This window comes from Myxine glutinosa, chromosome 7, assembly GCF_964187855.1.
Source record: "Myxine glutinosa chromosome 7, kmMyxGlut1.1, whole genome shotgun sequence".
Lineage (NCBI taxonomy): Eukaryota > Metazoa > Chordata > Myxini > Myxiniformes > Myxinidae > Myxine > Myxine glutinosa.
Genome location: NC_136267.1, coordinates 36438333 through 36457766, shown reverse-complemented (window position 1 = coordinate 36457766; position 19434 = coordinate 36438333).

Below are 19434 nucleotides of genomic sequence, written 5' to 3'. Positions count from 1 at the left end.
ATGCCCATGCTTAAAATAGAACGCAGAGGGATACTGTAATCGGCTGTCTGTCTGTCTGTTTGTTTATCTATCTGTCTGTTTGTTTGTTTGTCTATCATGCTATCTCCTCCTCAATAGCTGTACAAAAAAATCACCAAACCTGGTAGTTATGATCACCACATGGCAAGAAGATGCAGAGCAGTTTCATTTTTAGTGTCGTCCCATGTGGCCCTCGGCATGTGCAAAAGGTCAAACAAGTACAGATACATTCAAAGTATACCGCCTCTATGCCAAAGAAATAAATGATATATCCTCTGGCACGCAGCATTGCCAGGGCATTGCGATGCCACTGTGCAGCACATACAGATGGTATTGGGAGGGAGAGGTGTACAATAATTGATTGATTAATTGCGTAAATAAAATAAATAAATAGAAGTCATAAATAATTAATTTATTAATCAATTGCCTAATACGTAATAGCATACCTAATCCACCAGTGTTTCATCCAAAGTTATAAATTTTTGAAAATCAATTAAATAATTAATTAATCGGAAAAATTAAATAAGCAATTGATTAAATTGCTTATTTATTAAATTGATTAAATTAAGTAAGCAAATAAGTTCATCAATTGGCAAATAATCGATTAATTGATTAATCAATACATCAAAAATATAATTTATGGCCACATCGCTTGGTCACTGTTGTGTCCGAATATCAGCTTCTTCGCTCAAAAGATGCCTGAGATATTGCCCAGATGAGAAAGAAAATAAATAGGTGATTAATAATGAAAATAAATAAATAATAATCGTAAAGTAATTAATTTATTAATGAATTGGCTAATTGCATACCTAAACCACCACAGTTTAATCTGAATCTGTCATTTTTTTGAAAATGAAGTACTGTAGCGACCCATGGGTCCCCCAAGCAAGACCAGCATCAGCATCTCCTTGCTCCAGCCGGTGACGTCACCGGCGGGGATCCGTGGCGCCAGAGTGGCTGGTCACGTGACCACCAAAGCGTGCCGCACGTGCGGGTATAATCAGCTACACCTGTCGATCACGTGACCACCAAAGCACGCCTCGCTTGAGAGGCGTGGCTTTCGGTTTCGGTTTCTGGTTGTGCTTTATAATGCAGCCCGATAAACGGGCTTTACAGTGTTCCCGAGTTGGTTTTACGAATAAACATCTTCTCGGACGAGTTTGTGCCTTGCCATCCTTTTATCCGTATCATGCTGGAGTCCGGACTCCTTCACTGGTGACCCCGAATTTGAACACGCAACCCCGACTGCCCCCACACGGATGCGGGGGCTGCGAACGGACACGGCGAGCACGCCATAGCCAGGGAAGCCATCTAGGCTGGTGACGCCGGCTTCTCCCGCACGGCTTCGGGCGCAGTTTCGAACGCGGTTTCGAAATGCCGGAGTTTCGGAAACGACGACGGCCATGACTATGAGGTTCGCGCACCGTGCTCGGCTCCTCCTCTACGACCGGAGGGGCGAAGCTATTCCAAGACCCTCCAAAGGCACGGCTGCTTCGTCACCTTCGCGCGCACTGACGTTGGCGGAACGGCTGCTTCGTCACCTTCGCGCGCACTGACGTTCGCGGCACGGCCGCTTCGTCACCCTCGCGCACCTACAACTATAACCGCAACTACTTCTCCGACCCTGCAACCTCGGGAGGCCCGCGAGGAACCTCGGCAGCCTCCCCCGAGGCCTGGACCAGCCCCTCGGTTGGCTCACCCGCTTTTCGCGTGCACCGCTCGAGCCTTCTCGGCACTGCCCCCGCGCACTGCAACCTCGGGAGGCCCGCGAGGAACCTCGGCAGCCTCCCCCGAGGACTTGCCCGGCCCCTCGGCCGCCCCCCGTCCACTGCATCCCCCGAGGCCTTGACCTGCCCCGCATCCTCGGGAGGCCCGCGAGGAACCTCGGCAGCCTCCCCCGAGGCCTTGACCAGCCCCTCGGTTGGCTCACCCGCTTTTCGCGTGCACCGCTCGAGCCTTCTCGGCACTGCACCCGCGAACTGCAACCTCGGGAGGCCCGCAAGGAACCTCGGCAGCCTCCCCCGAGGACGTGCCCGGCCCCTCGGCCGCCCCCCCCGTCCTGCACCCCCCGTCCGACCACCCGCCACCACACCGGACGCCCCCTGCCTGCACCCCCCGTCCGACCACCCGCCACCACACCGGACCCCTCCCCCCCCCCCCCCCCCCGCGACTGGCCAGGGGTCGTTTCGGTCGGGTCATCCGGACCCCCCTCAGGTTGACCTCCCTGGACCAAGTCCATTCTGGGGGGGCGTGTGTAGCGACCCATGGGTCCCCCAAGCAAGACCAGCATCAGAATCTCCTTGCTCCAGCCGGTGACGTCACCGGCGGGGATCCGCGGCGCCAGAGTGGCTGGTCACGTGACCACCAAAGCGTGCCGCGCGTGCGGGTATAATCAGCTACACCTGTCGATCACGTGACCACCGAAGCACGCCTCGCTTGAGAGGCGTGGCTTTCGGTTTCCGTTTCTGGTTGTGCTTTATAATGCAGCCCGATAAACGGGCTTTACAGTGTTCCCGAGTTGGTTTTACGAATAAACATCTTCTCGGACGAGTTTGTGCCTTGCCATCCTTTTATCCGTATCATGCTGGAGTCCGGACTCCTTCAGTACCATACTTTAAAATGGAATAATTAAATAATTTATGGAGTAATTAATTAATCAATAAATGAAAAATACCCTTTAATGCCAAATCACTTGGTCATTGTCATGTCCAAATATCAGCTTCCTAACTCAAATGGTGCCTGAGATATTGTCCAGATGAGAAACAAAATAAATAAGTACTTCATAAATCGATAATCATTAAGAAATTAATCAATTGATTGATTAATCAAAAAATAAAAAATACTATTTTTGCCAAGGCAAGTGCTTACTATTGTGCCCAAATTTCAGCTTCCTAGCTCAAAGGATGGCTGACATATTACCCGGACAAACAAACAAACAAGAAAACAAGAAACCAGAGTGAAAACTGAGTACTCCCTTTCAGAACGCGTCATCACTGGGCCCCCCTTGGTGCCCGGCAATAACGTCACGCAGTGCGTGTAGATGGAATAGGAAAGGAGCGCTGTACAATGTTAAAAAAATGCAATACAGGCTCATTGAAAAAATTAAATGAAACTTGGTGTTTGCAATCAATATTGGGGGATATGCAATAATATATGTGATGACTTTTTGGATTTGATCCGTGGTTCATTCCCCAGGTATGGGGACTTCATTCTGTTGATGTTCCTTCATGAGCTTGACCTTTCCAATAAAGTGTGCAGCAACCTTAGTTGTATCCAATGCGAACAAAACACCTCTTTCCTTCGGCCTCGTCTCTCCCCTTCAGGATCATGTGTTGGTGAGAGGTGCGGAAAATGTCCCAAGCCATCTTCCCTTGAATGTAATCACCACTCCCAGACATGCAAGTGTGACCACGACTGCCCAAAGCCACAGAAATGCTGTTGTGCCAAAGATGGCAAAAGGGTCTGTGTTCAGCCTGCTTGGTGAGTTGATGGATGTTACAACTATTACTCTACATTGAAAACAGATTATGACATCATAATACATGAACAAATTAGTGTATATGGAACACATGTAAATGTTAAAAAGAGTTTTTAGAAAGCATGACCCCTATGTTTCAAAAGAAAAAAGTTAAATAGCGTCGCAAGTTGGCATTTGTAGTTTCGACACGTGTGCCCATGTACCCATACACACAAGCCGATCTTTATGTATATATTTTTTATTGCATCACAAACATTAAGTACTCAGATGGGGATGATCAGATACAAGCATGACTGGTTCAATGGTTTTTCTTTCCTCCATCGTATTTCCCTTGTGCGTGGAGAAGGAACCCCCCTACAACAACTGTAGAACAGTAGGTCACTAATAAAGGTCAAAATGGTAGTAATAGCAACATTGGGAGAGGGCATGACTACTATATGACTGGAGTAATAGACATGGGATTTTAACCTGGGATCAAACTGGAATGAGGTATAATCTCCGATGTAAATACCAAATGGGTAATGGTAACGCAACTAGCAGATACAATGAATGAATACTGGTACATTTAACAAGTTCCAGTGAAACGAGAAGATTGCATGTATCATCTTTAACAGCAAACTAATTTACATTTCATTTTGCCTTTTCCAGAAACCGAAGGCTGTCAGCTCTCTGGATGCAAGAAGAAAACTTGCAAAATGGATCAACAAATGAAATGTCAATCACTTTTAGTTTTCTTGCTGCAAAGGTTATTGTGTAAAGATGCTTCAATAAAGCTCAACACAATACATACATGAGCCTGTGTATGCGCATTATTACACAGGTTGGGTGTGTGACAAGGTCAAATTTATTCCATTTTAGTGAAGATCTGGATCCGGATACAGACTTTTAAAAGTGATTCTTCACCAATGGCCAAGTGATAGGGCCAAGAACGATATAGAGCACGATATTTCAAAACCTTGTGGAGTCATGACAATACTAGGTGGATGAGTTGGTTAGTTGACAAGACCAAGCTGATTCAATTTTGATTAAGGTCTGGATGCAGATCTGGTTTATCAATGGGATACAAAACGTTAAATGTTCAGCTTGGCTGAGGCCTGAGCTCTACCGAGTGTCGTACTAGTTCCTCCTGTAGTTTGCATGAAATCTAACTTTCATAAGCACGGAGTCAGCAGATGATGAAGGATCACATCGTGTTCCACAATGTGAGATGTTCCTCACTATGCTCGAGCATTTAACATACTCATCCAAGGGGAACAGTCAGTGGATGTATGGTTCACAGAAGGCAACACTCTTCTCGCCCCAAAATCGAATGAAACCCATGTACCCCACAAATATCGACTGATAACTTGCCTACCAACAGCTTACAAACTTTTAACAGGATTAATCAGCGATGCAATGTACGAACACCTCACTCAACAAGGAGCTTTAGAGACAGAACAGAAAGGATGTAAGAGAGGGTGCTAGGGAACGATAGACCATTTGTTATTAAACAAGACCATACTCGAAAACTGCAAGATTGGACAAACCAACTTCTCCACAGCCTGGGTAGATTACAAAAAAGCCTTTGATAGTGTCCCACATGCATGGATTATAAAATGCATGCAGGTATACAAAGTTAACCCCCAAATAGTAACACTGATAGAGAAAGCAATGGCACTCTGGAATACAACGCTGATACTACCACATTTGGAATGGAAAATTTAAATCCCAGGGGTAAAGATACGACGTGGTATCTTACAAGGTGACAGCCTTTTTCCCCTCATGTTTTGTCTGGCTCTGGATGCACTAAGTAACCTCATCAATGAACAATGACACATATACAATCTAACGTGCCACAGAAAAATGACCAAATAATCTATAAAGGTGACACATCTACTGTACATGGATGATCGAAAACTGTTTGCACCGAATGATGACAAATTGGCAGATCAACTGAAACTAGTAAAGCGCTACTTGGAAGACATTCAAATGGAATTTGTTCTTGATAAATGTGCCAAATGCACATTTCTGTCTGGTAAGCAGAATATGACTTCTTCTGAAATCAGCTCTCTCTCCAATGAACAAACTCAAAGCTATAAACCAACTTGCAGTACCGGTATTCCAGTATAGCCGTGTAATTATAAACTGGCCACAATCAGAGATCAACAACTTAGACACCAAAACAAGGAAACTTCTAGCTTTTCACAAGATATTCTACAAAAACCAATGCATTGGTTTTACTTGCCGAGAGGAGAAGGAGGAGGCGGTCTGATGTAGCTAAACCTAGATCACAGAACGGAGTGTGTGTAGGACTAGTGGAGTATGTGAAAAGCTCAACAGACTATCGAATTTTGAATCGAGATCGAGATTTGTACACGAGCAAGAACACAACAAATCAGAATAGGTATCCTTAATCCATTAAGCTACAAACTTCCAAAAACAGGTGCAGGGTACTCCACAGGAAAATGAAACGGAAACAAATACAGTCCCAATGATAGCAAAGAAGGAAAAGGAAAACTTCAAAAATAAATATCAGTAGATATACTCGGACAGTAGCCCTGGTAGCCCTGGTGTTGGGCCCTGTATAGTAGCCCTGGTGTTGGGCTAGCGGCTAGGGTGCCGGCTTAGGATCCTAGGATCCTGGGTTCGAATCCTGGTCGATCGCTGAATTAACGCCAGGGGGGTTGACTCAGCCTGATTCCTTCCGAGGTCGGCTAATTGAGTACCAGTTCACTGGTAATTCCCTGTTTGTCGTTAAAGGCGGCAAAAAGGGTTGGCGGCAGGAAGGGCATCCGGCTGTAAAACATTGCTTCAAAAAGGGGACCAAAAAACAACAACAACCACGGTTCCCGAAAAAGGCCAACCCCCGCTTTGCGGGGAAAAATGGCCTCTAAAGGTGGTTATTTTATATATACTCGGACAAATGAGAGAATGAAAAAATAGCAGGAAGATTCAAAAAAGAGCTTGACAGACCAGGGATTGATAAGGAAGACTCATTGGAATGGCTAAGAAGTGGTCAAATTAATTGGGATGGAGAATGAGTCATTGGGATGGAGAACTACACTAATGCCTTTAAGAAAATGGCGGGATTGAGTCAATCGGACAAATGCAGGTTTTGTTGTACACAAACAGTTGTACACAGAAAGACATGACAGCGTCTGTAAAGTAATCCACTGGCACATCTGTAAGCATTTCAACATTCCGGTTCCAGAACAATGATGGAAACACAAACCAAACTCGATCCTTGAAAATGAACACATAGTGCTCACGCATGACAAGATGATCCCATCAAGTGTAGACATTGCAGGCGGAGCATCGCGTCCGGACATAGTGCTCAAACACAAAAAGGAAAAGACGTGGAAAAAAAGACGTTGATTGACGTTGACGTTGATTGAGGTTGATTGAGGTTGAGGTTTCGGTTGATTGAGGTTGAGACGAAAAGACGTTGATTGAGGTTTCGGTTCCCAATGACTTTGAACTAAATGCTTGAGAAACCAAGAAAATGCTCAAATACCAGGACCTGAACAATGAGGTGAAGAGGTCTTGGAAATTGAAGAAAGCTGAAATTGTACCAGTGATAGTCGGAGAAACAGGGATGATCAGGAAAACCCTTACTGAGTACTTAAAAAGCATTCCGGGGAATATCACTACAAAAGAGCTACAAGTGGAGGCTGTCAGAGTTTCAGTGAGGATTCTAAAAAGAGCTCTTGGAAAGAAGCTATGAGAACGAAGTTTCACAATCTGCTTCATGAATAAATGATCCTTTATTGAAAAAAAGGAGGTGGAGATTTTGAGCTCTGGGAGAAATTCCTCCCACTTTCTGAAACCTGCAAATGCAGATAACCACCAACGATATGGGCGCTTTGGTCTGTACGCATACGAGTGAACCATTCAAAGCAACAGATGAGCTCTAAAGTGAACCACCAAGGAAATAGTCAGTAATAAAGAAGAAGCAGCCATATGGGGACCTACCTTCTTGGAACAATGCTCCCAAGTGCCTTTGGAGACCCCTGTTGAGCAGCTAGAGGCCTATGGTCCTGTGGGGAAAGCCACCTGGCTGGCTGTAACAAGAAAAAAATTTTTTTAAATGGAAGGTAAATACACCTCTGAAGCCGGACTTAAATAGCGGTGAAAGATGGACAAAACCCTCAAGGGCTGAGACCTAAGTCTGCGCGGACACACTGAGCAGCCGGAATGCCTGCGTATAAAGAAGAATGGTCGACTGTACCTCTTTAGTAATAGTGTAGCAGCATAGCAAACCTGTTGTGCATTTTGTGATACAAGCACCAAATTTGGCACAAATGTACATTAATATGTTGCGAACATTTTCAGATATTGGGCCACTTGAAATTCCGTAATTTTTTTTTTCAAATTTTTTCAAATTTCGTAATTTCAAATTTTTCGGGTGACACCGTCACAATTTTGGTCTTCGAGGCCGGCCGATATAGTGGGGCGGCATAGCCCAAATATTCAAAAGAATTGTGCATTTTGTGATACAAGCACCAAATTTGGCACAAATGTACATTAATATGTTGCGAACATTGTGTGGTCAGCAATGAAGACGAGAGTCTGAATTACATGTATGCAAAAGACCTTGTGAACCAGTGAAGCAAATACACGGGTAAGCATGAATTAAATCTAGGGCATGATATAATTTCCATGATGTTTACCTCTACACTCAATGGTGGAAGGAGGTAATGTTTTGATCCCAGCTTGTCTGTATGTCTGTTTGTCTGTTAGTCCACAAAATTCCAGACAAAGCTTGTAGTAGTGGTAGTTGTAGTGGTAGTGGTGATAACAGAAATTGTTATATAGAACTGAACTTATATTATTATTATATGCAGAAAATAACTTCATTTCTATATGCCCTGCAGTGGACAGGTTAATTGGTTTATGCACTGAAGGGGTCACCCTGGTGTGCACTGCTGTGTTCTGCCTCACTGAGTTGTTCAGGTATGATGTACTCAGCACAAGCTTCCGGTCGGCCCGGAGGTGGGGGTGCGGGGCCTGTCACGGAACGTCAAAACAAACGGCCTGCCGGGGCCGCCCAAAAGTCGGGCGTGAGGGGCGCGTCCACTAATGGAACGCCTCTCGCTTCCCAGATCGAGGGCCACGTGGTCAGGAGAACCTCGTCCCTTCCGGTCACACTTTGCCTATCGGCCGGCCTCGAAGACCGAAATTGTGACGGTGTCACCCGGAAAATTTGAAATTACGAAATTTGAAAAAATTTGAAAAAAAAAATTACGGAATTTCAAGTGGCCCAATATCTGAAAATGTTCGCAACATATTAATGTACATTTGTGCCAAATTTGGTGCTTGTATCACAAAATGCACAATTCTTTTGAATATTTGGGCTAAGCCGCCCCACTATAAGGAAGATATTAACTTCACCATAAGACAGGTTTGCATTAAATCAAAAAGCTGTAAAAATGCCACCTGCCTCTAATGTAAGCTACCTCTCGGCCCCAGTTATTCCCACCAAGAGCTTAATGCAATATTGGTACACAGTTTTCGTACAGATAGACTGCCACAAAGGGTGAAGTGCTATAATGTGGTGTCACCTGTCACCTCTTAGGTTTTTGAGTTGAGGTGCACCACAAGGTTGTGTTGTTTCTCCTTTTCTGTTTTCTTTGCACACAAGTGACTGAGGCAGGCTAACTATACCAATTGTCGTATTATCAAATATGCAAATAAAACTAATTGGTGGATTCCTATTGAATGATCCATGTGAATATGTGAACGAAGTTCAGAGGTTTGCAGACCGGTACGACCAGCATCAATTTGGTTCTTCATGGCAACAAGACAAAGGAAATCGTTTTGTTTTATTTTCACCGCTCAGCAATAGGTCATGACTCCTTGATTACCTATGATCAGAGTACAGAAGTACTGTATTTGGGGATAGCAATAGAAAACAAATTGAGATGGAAAAGGAATTCTGAAGAGTTTATTTATTTTTGTATACATAGTTGATGCTCGTAGAAGAGCTTGGACTAGTACACTGAACGGATCAGAACGCAACAGGCCAAAAGGAACAGTTGAAAGAGGGGGACACACACCAACAGCAGAGTTGACGGCCAAGATAAAGGCAGACTTGGACAAACATTGGATGTTTGGAGGAATGGGGGCAGGAGATGACGCATGGGGTGGACAAGATGGATACAGAACGAATCTCTCAGGAGGGAAAACGGTGAATTTGGAAGCAGGAGGGAATTTGGGGTGACGGGATGAACGAGGGTAGATAAGATCATGGTTTTGGATGAGGGAAGATCTGAGATGGTGGTGAACAGCTGTCTTGACGACCTTGAGGGAAGAATGAGATTGAAGAGAATGTGGAAGTTGCATATGTGCAAGCAGCCTCACTCGGGGATGTGGGGGACAGGGAGGGCGTAATTCTCTATGTAAATGTATACTGTGTAGCGCCACCTGGTTTGTGGGAGCAGAGGGTATTACAATTCCCTTTTTTACCTGAGCAACGCTGAGGTTAAAGCACTCTTAGCACGGGTATATTAATTTTGGCAAACAGGACAACTAATTGATGTGTTAGCGAAGTGACCGGTAGGCTTCGCTAGTTAGTTTATTGTCTCAAAATTCCTTCTCAAGGAAGTCTAAAAAAGGAGTTCTCAAATTTTGTTTCTGCTTTTGTTCTCTTTTCCGTATTGAAATCAATATAGGTCTTTACCCAATGACTTTGTCTCAACTTTAAAACTCTATGAAGTTTCTTCACCCTCAACCCAGCAGATAAACAATGGATGAGGCCTTCAATGTCAGACATGAGATCGGGTCCATCTCTCTGGGCATATCTTATGCATTTGATGTGTGTCTGGCATCCTGCTTTACTCTGTAAACCCTCTGCCAATGGCATCCAAGGACAACTCAACACATGGCTTACTGACTCTCTCTACTCTCGTAGCCAACATGTGGCACTCAACAGAATCCCATCTCCTCTCCCTGTCAAGGCTGGGGTACCCCAAGACAGAGTTCTGGACCCAGTCCTATTCCTGGTGTTCATCAATGATCTCTCAAACTCTCTGGAAAATCCTCTTTATATTTTCGCTGATGATTCCTCCCTCTGCTGTGACATCCCTCATCCTTCAGACAGACAGGCTGCAGCCTCTTCCCTCTCTACAAGCCTTGAACAAAATCTCAAGCTGGTCAAACACTTGAAATATGTATTTCATTTCTGACAAATCAAAGTCTCCATATGTCTCTCCGAAAGGATCGTCTGGCAAAAACCATCCTATATACTTTCTTTGAGAAAATTCAGTCATTCAAACTGGTGGCTCTCACTATCAGCCATGATCTTTCTTGGGCAAAACATATTTCAAAGTTGGTCTCCAAAGCCAGCCACTAACTCAGCATCCTCCATGGTACAAAGTCCCTCCTTGGCATACCTGAACTCCAATCCATTTACAAGGTGTTCCTCCACAGCTTGATGGAGTACTGCTCTCCCCTCTGGGCTTCCCTGTCTCACATCTTGCTCAGCTTGATGCCAGGGAAACCAAGGTCTTCAAGATGATTGAAATCTCCCACGACGAAGGTGAGTCTATGGGCATATCACTTCATCAAAACGACAGGTCCCTGATCTCAAGGTATTCTACCACCGCCTTTCTGTGCTTTGCCCCCATGCGCTTCCCCTCCCCACTCCACCCCCAGGTTTCTGCAGGGCACACCCAGTCCATCATCAACCCCCTTCTAATGAAACGACCTAAATCCATGATCACTGCTCACCTCCACTCATTTGTTCCTTCTTCCCAACTGTGAAACAAACGTCCACGTCCTCTTCAATCTCATACTTTCCTACAGGTTTTCAAGATAGCTGTTCACCACCATCTCAGATCGTCCCCAATCCAAGACCATGATATTTTCTATCCTCATTAACCCCCACCTCACCCCACCCCAATCCCTCCTCAAATTTCCAGTTTTCCTTCCTGAGAGTTTCATTCTGTATCCATTTTGTCCACCCCATACATCCTCCCCTGCCCCCAGTCCTCCCCACACCCATTGTTTGTCCGCCTCCCCCTGTCTTGGCTTTCGGCTCTGCAGTTGCAGTTCCCCCCCCCCCCCCCCTCTCTCTCTCTCTCTCTCTGTTGTTCCTTTTGGCCTTTTGCGTCCCAATCCATTCAGTGTACAAGTACTAGATCTTCCACGAGCCTCGCCGATGTCGACAAAAAATAAAATAAACTCAACATCATGAAAATCGAAGGAAAATTATTCAACTTATTATCAAAAATGTGGTTTATGTTAATTGGCTCGCAATCCAAAAACAAGAAAAAGAGCAATGAGAGATTGCAAACCCTCGCCAGGACATGTGTGGTGTTTCTAAGCTGTTATATTTGTGTGGTTTATTGATGACGTAGATTTATGTTCATACGGCACACAAACAGACCTTTTTGGTGTTATTGTATTGATTCACATTCCAATCATATGTATTTTATAGAAGTACTCACATTCCAATCGTACGTACTGTATAAACATGAGGCTGCACAAATTTGATCTACATGGGAGGTGTTCCAGGAGGAAACCTTTGCTGTCCAGAAAGAACATCAGGGCAAGACTAAAGTTTGCCAATGAACACCTAGGCAAAGACCAGCACTTCTGGAACAATGCGCTCTGGACAGATGAGTCAAAGGTAGAGCTATTTGGCCACAGTACCAGAAGATATGTTTGGCGAAAACCAAAGACAGCATTTGACCACAAGAACCTGATACCAACTGTAAAGCATGGTGGTGGAAATATTATGGTTTGGGAAAGCATTGCTGCATCAGGGCCTGGGCAGCTCACCATCATAGAATCCACTATTAATTCTTCATTGCACCAGAGGGTGTTTGAGGATAATGTGAGGCCATCTGTCAGAAAGTTGAAGCTCAACCGAAGGTGGACCTTGCAACATGATAATGACCCTAAACTTACCAGTAAATCCACCAAGGAATGGCTTAAAAGAAATAAATGGAGGGTTCTGGAATGGCCAAGTCAAAGCTCGGATCTAAATCCCATCGAGATGTTGTGGGGGGATTTGAAATGAGCTGTACATGCAAGAAACCCCTCAAACATCGCACAGCTGAAAGAATTCTGCATGGAGGAGTGGGCAAAAGTTTCTCCCAGTCGATGTCAGAGACTGGTAGACAGTTATAAGAAACGCATTCTTGAGGTTGTTTCTGCCAAAGGGGGCAATACCACCTATTAGAGCCAAGGGTGTGCTTACTTTTTCCACATGCGAAATTTGCATTTATGTTTATTTAAATTATACAATGGACTACAAAATGTAAATGTTTCATGATATTTGTTACATTATATCACCTTTATCTATCAATAATGTTGAAATGAAGATCAAATAGCTGTATGTTGAAATATGTTGAAAAAGTCAAAACTTTACATGGGGTGTACTTACTTTTTCACGTGACTGTATCTCCGCCAGGCTGAACAATTTAACTTTTGTATCCCAATGATAGGCATGTGGCACTCAACCAAAATATCATTGGCTTGTTCTTGTCACCTACCCAACTCATCCACAAAGTTTCATCCCAATCTGTCCATAACTTCTTGAAATATCATGCTATGCATTCTTTTTGGCCCATGTCTCAATACACGGCTTTCAAAACGAGGTAATCCGCCCCAGAATGCTGGGTGCACATGAACAGTATTGATACAGGAGTGGTTATACAGGAAAAGGTGGTGTTTCCAGCCTGATGAAGTATATTGTGTGTGTGAGAGAAGGATTGTTACCTAAAATGTCTCACAAAGCTTATAAAAGAAGACAAAATACTTGGGAAAATACCTGAGAGAAAGGACTGTTCCTCTGCACAACGAAAGACTTGGACAATGTTCCCAGCTATATCCATAAAGCAAACTCCTGACTGTGTGGGGTGGGCTACTGCAAGGCCTGAGTTGATGGGCATGTGCTCCACAAACCCATGACGGATCGTTACTGGACTGTGTATCTGGATTAGGTGCGTATGTGCATCTGGGGCTTGTGAATGTACAGTGTAAGTTTAAAATGAGGATATTTACTGCTTATCATGTTGGGAAGTGGGGTGAGAGGTGGGAGTCATGGCAGCTGTGAGGGCTGTTGGAAATATAGTAGCGGGTACACCCATGGGCATAGACATGCATGAGATTTGGACATCTTGAGTTAGATGTTGCATGTAGAGTTTTCCAAAATGGATACTGGCAATTTCGTTCGATCCAGAAATTATGTAATCCACACAATTATTTACTTTACATAATGAGTGAATACATATCCATGCACACGTGAAATACAGTTTCTTTATAAATCCGAGATATTTGAAATAACTGTGTTTGGAGCTTTGGCTTGCACCTGCACTTTATGTACTTTCAATGAAACTTTTTTAAATTCAGAATTATTCTCACTCAGAGTTCAACATCACCGAAATATTGTCAAGTTGGTGAAACTTTTTTGATCGGTGAGTTATTTAAGTCATCATCGTGAGATTATTTTTTTCTTCAAATATTTCAAGTTTTTTTTTTTTTCTACATTTTAAATCATAACTATGTACATGGTGACCAAGAAAACATGAAGTTAAAGATACTATTATTATACAAGTTATTTCTTATTTATTTAAATCCTGCAGTTCAATAAACATAGTCGACTTTTGGTTCTATATTTACACACGTATTTTATTATTTATTTGCTTTGGATGTTTGAATGAATGGAATTTAAACTAAACCAAAAACAAAGATTGTCCATGTCACAGAATAATAAACAAACAAGAAGAGGTCATGCGGAGCACAATACTTGCAAAAAACGCCCCCCAACCCCTCCCCAAGAAAAAAAAATTCCATTGACACAGCAAATTGTCCATTTCATCAAGAATAAAATTGACAATCTTGATCAAAGCTCGGGTCAATAGGAAGAAAAGTGACGATTTTTCAGACGAAAAATGATGATTTTGGTAGGTTGACCTTGAGTTGACCTTTGACCTTTTGACCTCAAAAATAGTTGGTTTCCCTATTTAGTGACTCAATGTGCAAATGCTGTTCAATTTTCAAGTCAATCGGATGAAAATTGACGGTTTTCAGATAAAAAGTGATGATTTTGGAAGTTTGACCTTGAGTTGACCTTTGACCTTTTGACCTAAAATAGTATATTTCCCAATTTAGTGACTCGATATGCAAATGCTGTTCAATTTTCAAGTCAATAGGTTGAGAATTGACGGCTTTTAGATGAAAATTTATGATTTTAAAAATTTGACCTTAAGTTGTCCTTTGACCTTTTGACCTCAAAAATAGTATGTTTCCCAATTTAGTGACTTGATATACAAATGGTATTCAATTTTCAAGTCAATCGGATTTAAAATGGCGATTTTAGAAATTTGACCTCCAGATGACCTTTGACCTTTGACCTCAAAACCAATAGGCTTCTCAATTGGGACGACTTATACAACGTGGTGAAGTTTCGTGACGATCGGTTTAGAATTGTGACCTGTAGGCCGGTGACAAACAGACAAACAGACAGAAAGACAAACAGACAGAACCACAAACGGAACCGACCAATATACTTGAAAAATCTTCGATTTTGCAAGTAATAAACATGCCACTAACACAAAACAAATACACCAATATTTACCAAAGTGTGATGAGCACATACCACAATAAAGTGGAACCAAGCAATAAAGTTATGGACTGACAAAAACAGTCCAATAGATTATCATGACCGGCCTATCAATGGGATTCAAAACGTAACCTGTTTAGCTTGGCCAAGTTATGTGCTCTACACAGAGTACCGTTCTAGTTTATGATCTGACATTGTCATATTCTTGTCTTGGTAATGACACATCCCAATAAAACGTCTGCATTTACTATATGCGCAAGGTAAAAGATGACTACCAACACAACAAATATTAACAAAGATGGCTGCCGAGTCGCCAATTGACTTGTAGTTGAAATGCCATGTTGAACTACCATTGACAAGGGTTCTATTTTAGTCGAAGAGAGACATACACAAAGTCATGATCAGTAAAATAGCAATCGGCAACCTCTATGCGAATATCCCAACCAAAGCAATTGCTGTAAACCTGATCCAAGAGTGAACCACAATCGGTGGTTGCCTCGGCCACCAGGTGGTGAAAGCCAAACTGCTGCGTTTTCTGGGTCAGGCTGTTGGTTGTTTTTGCATTTGTAATGGGCAGAAGATCAATGTTAAAATCTCCACAAATAAGTGTTGGCCTGTAGCGGTTACCGCTGGATGCACACAATCGCCTTGCACCGGCCAGAACACGGCCAGACGCGCCTCTCCCGGGCATGCCCGGACTCACTGTTCCCGGGCACGCCCGAACCTCCCGGGCACGCCCGGTCTCGTCTTTCCCGGGCATGCCCGCTCTCGCCTTTCCAGGGCTCGCCCAGAGCGTCCGGGCATGCCCGCTATCGCCTTTTCAGGGCTCGCCCAGAGCGTCCGGGCATGCCCGCTATCGCCTTTCCAGGGCTCGCCCAGAGCGTCCGGGCATGCCCGCTATCGCCTTTCCAGGGCTCGCCCAGAGCGCCCGGGCACGCCCAGCCTCGACTTGCCAGGCCGCAGCCAAACACGCCCGGGCAGGTCCAGACTCGCCTTTCCAAGGCTCGCCCTTGACACCCGGGCATGCCCGGTATAGCTTTTGCCGGGCAAACTTCCCGACATAAATGTGTATATTGTTACAGACGTGGCTTAGATGTTAGTTTACCGAGCGGTTTTGGTATGACCACGTCTGCACAAGTTACCGATTATACTCGACGTTGACGAAGCCGCGCCACGCTGGCTCAATAAGAAAAAGAAGACACCCGGCTGGGTTATAAAATGACGACACCAGGGATACGGTTCTCAAGACCTCCGGAGGAGATTATATTCGTTACGGAAGGTCAGATTACAGGGACGAGAGGTACAACATAGAAAGACAAGCACTTAGACACAATCTTATATTATTCCCCAACAGACGACAGGCAAACGGGACAACGGCTGACTCACACGGGGGTTGATGGAAAGGACAGGCGGGTAGCGATGGCTCCAGGTGCACCTGTGCTCAAAGGTTAGAATCGACCCGGTCCGGTCCAGAGATGCGGGAGGTTTCACAGCGCTCGGAGGGGACGTTCTTTCACCGGCGGGCCTTTCTCTCTCAGCGCTCGCAGGTCCTTCTTTCTCCAGCTCGGGGCGCATCTGTCGTCACATCCGGCGCGGGGCCGCGTATATCCGGCGGGGAGTGACACGCCCTCGGCTCGTTAGCGCCGCCCCAGATGGAATCGGCACGTTGCTTCTCATTGGGTGCGTGCGGGGGGGTTTACCAGGCTCCGCCCTTGACGAGGAGCTGACAAGGAGCCCCTTCGTGGTAACCCCGTGGAGCGCGTGGTCAATGGCGCTAATCGAGCCGGTGTGAGGACGCATCCTCCCCCGCTCCGCCGCCATCTCCTCTGTTGTTGTTGTAATTGTTGGGGAAGAAGATGGAAGGAGGTATGGGAAAGGTCCTAAACTCACTACTGATGCCATATAATCACATTCTGGTGCAACGAAGAGTCATAATTAATGGAGACGAGGCCTTAACTGACATAGACTAAGAATAACTAGGAAGATGTCCGAAAGTTGTCTACGTGTGGTGCGGTGGACCTGGGCACGACATTTAATGGGGGAATAAGGGGAAGGTCGGCTCTACTGATTGTTATTTACATGCAATGGGACTAGGGAATGGGGGATTGGGGAAAGTTGGGGAGTATTGGAGAAAATAGGGGAATATTTACAAGCGGATATGGAGGCCAAATTCCATATTCGCAACATTGCACCCTTCTCTACCCTCGGGGCGTCCCGACCCGATAAATTTTTACCTACTTTAGTGTGGCACGCAATGTAGTTCCCTCTACTATTAACTCTACCCTGAGTGCGACAGTTTTACAGATATTCACAAATGAGTAAATATGTCCCCCTGCGACGTTGCACCCTTCTCCTCTCAGAAACACACCCACAGGATAACCGAATCCGGAAAGAATTCTCAAACTAAACATACAGCCGGTAGGGAGCATTATTTACAAGATTACGCTGATATCTACACTACGATCCAGGACCTGTTTTTGGAGGAACACATGCAGATGTTATGCATAGAGAGAGCGCGCTTGCCAGCATCGATACACCAACCCACGAGTGCTCTGTGGCCGACGGCCTTTAATAACGTGCAGAGCACCCTTCCCGAGCATCAAAAGCACCACCCCACCACCAATCGGTGCAGTCACCATTGTTCATTGGAATAAAAATAAATTCGACAACCCCTAACCCTGCAGGTGTCTCTTGCTCTTCTTGTGGTGCACTTGGTGTTAACTAAAAGTGGTTCACCTGTATGGCATAGGTGCCACGTTGACCCATAGGTCCATCCCCGGGTGGTGCTTGGCCGCAAACGAACTGCGGTCCATTGTGGGTGGCCACAAACATTGCGGTCCATATGGTGTATCGATCCCGGCAGCAAACAGCGAAAGTGCAGGCCCACAACTGCGCAGCCAGCACCTCTCTCTCCTCTCTCTCTACCCCAAAGCCAGATCCTCGGAGGTGGGAGACAAAAGAAGCAGACAAGTGAGTAAGGTGGTAAGGGCGCAAAAGTGCACGCAATATAAGGTAATGCACACTGGGGGCACATGGGAACCAGGTGAGACAGGTACGTTCCTATCGTACGCCCCACCCCCACCAGGTAACCTACATGGCCCCTCCCTTACCCCTTACTGTATCCACAAAACACAACACTACCCATAAACATCTATTTTACAAATCAACAAACGTCCCTACTGTCTTCCCCGTTCCTCCCATATACCAAATTCGTCTTCTCTCCCTCCTAACCAATCAAATTTGCCATTTTCAACTCTCATCAAAATTTGCCATCTCCAACTCAACATCATAATTTGCCATTACCAATTCATCATCAGTCCCTCCTAAGGAGGGAGAGATGGAATCACCCCAATGTCTCATCCACGTCGTGATGCGTCTCACAAATCCACACAGCGATTCATCTCCTGCAACAAAACAAAGAAAACACAGGTGTGGAGTCATCATCATCACCACAGGTAAGTGGCTGCGTATGGTGCGACAGGTTCTTCAATCCTAACTATTTCCTAAATGACTTTAACAACTTTACACTACCCGGGGTCTTTCTCCGGCCAAACCATTGGCCCTCTTACACTATGGGTTCTAAAAACCAATTCCCATTGGCCAAACTGTGGTGCTCTTCAATTTGGGGTCTCACTCCCCCGATTCATCTCCCGGTGCCCTCGTACAATTTCTGGGCTGCGACGTGTACCTCTCCCAGTGGGTCTACCCACCTGCACACCTCCACCACTGCAGTTGCCTCCGAGCTTACCTGCTCCTTACCCTAACCTAACTACCAGGGGAAGGCCCTCTGGCACTCTCCCCACTCGGTGCCCTCTCTGGCACTGGGCTACCCGGGTCCATCCTCCGGATCCTCGGGCCCCATCCACAACTCTACCGGCTCCCAGAGCCCACCTGCGGCCTCACCTGGCCGACATCCTCACAGTGGTGGAGTGCCCAACCAACTACACACACTAACAGGCTACACGCCCCGCCATTTCCACAACACTAATGCACCCATTCACAACACCATTCTGCAACCGCACCACAAATGCCAATATCCAACCACAATTTACCTGCACCCTCTACCTAACACTTACACTACCCGCCCCGGGTACTCGTGAAAGGGGTCCACTCTTCTCCCATCCACACCTTCGCACCATGCACACCACTCCGTACCACTCACTCCAACTCTCTCCACACACCTGTACCTGCACACCTGTGCTCTCACACCTGGTGCCACCTGCACCCTTCTCTCCCCAAGCGCATTCGCGCTGATCCACACACTCACTACTCATACACTGCTCCACACACCTGTCCAGTTGCACACCTGTGCAATCACACCTGTTCAATTCTCACAAACACGGCATCATCTCAGCTAACTACTCCCTTCTGAAACTTGCGCTTCCCAGTC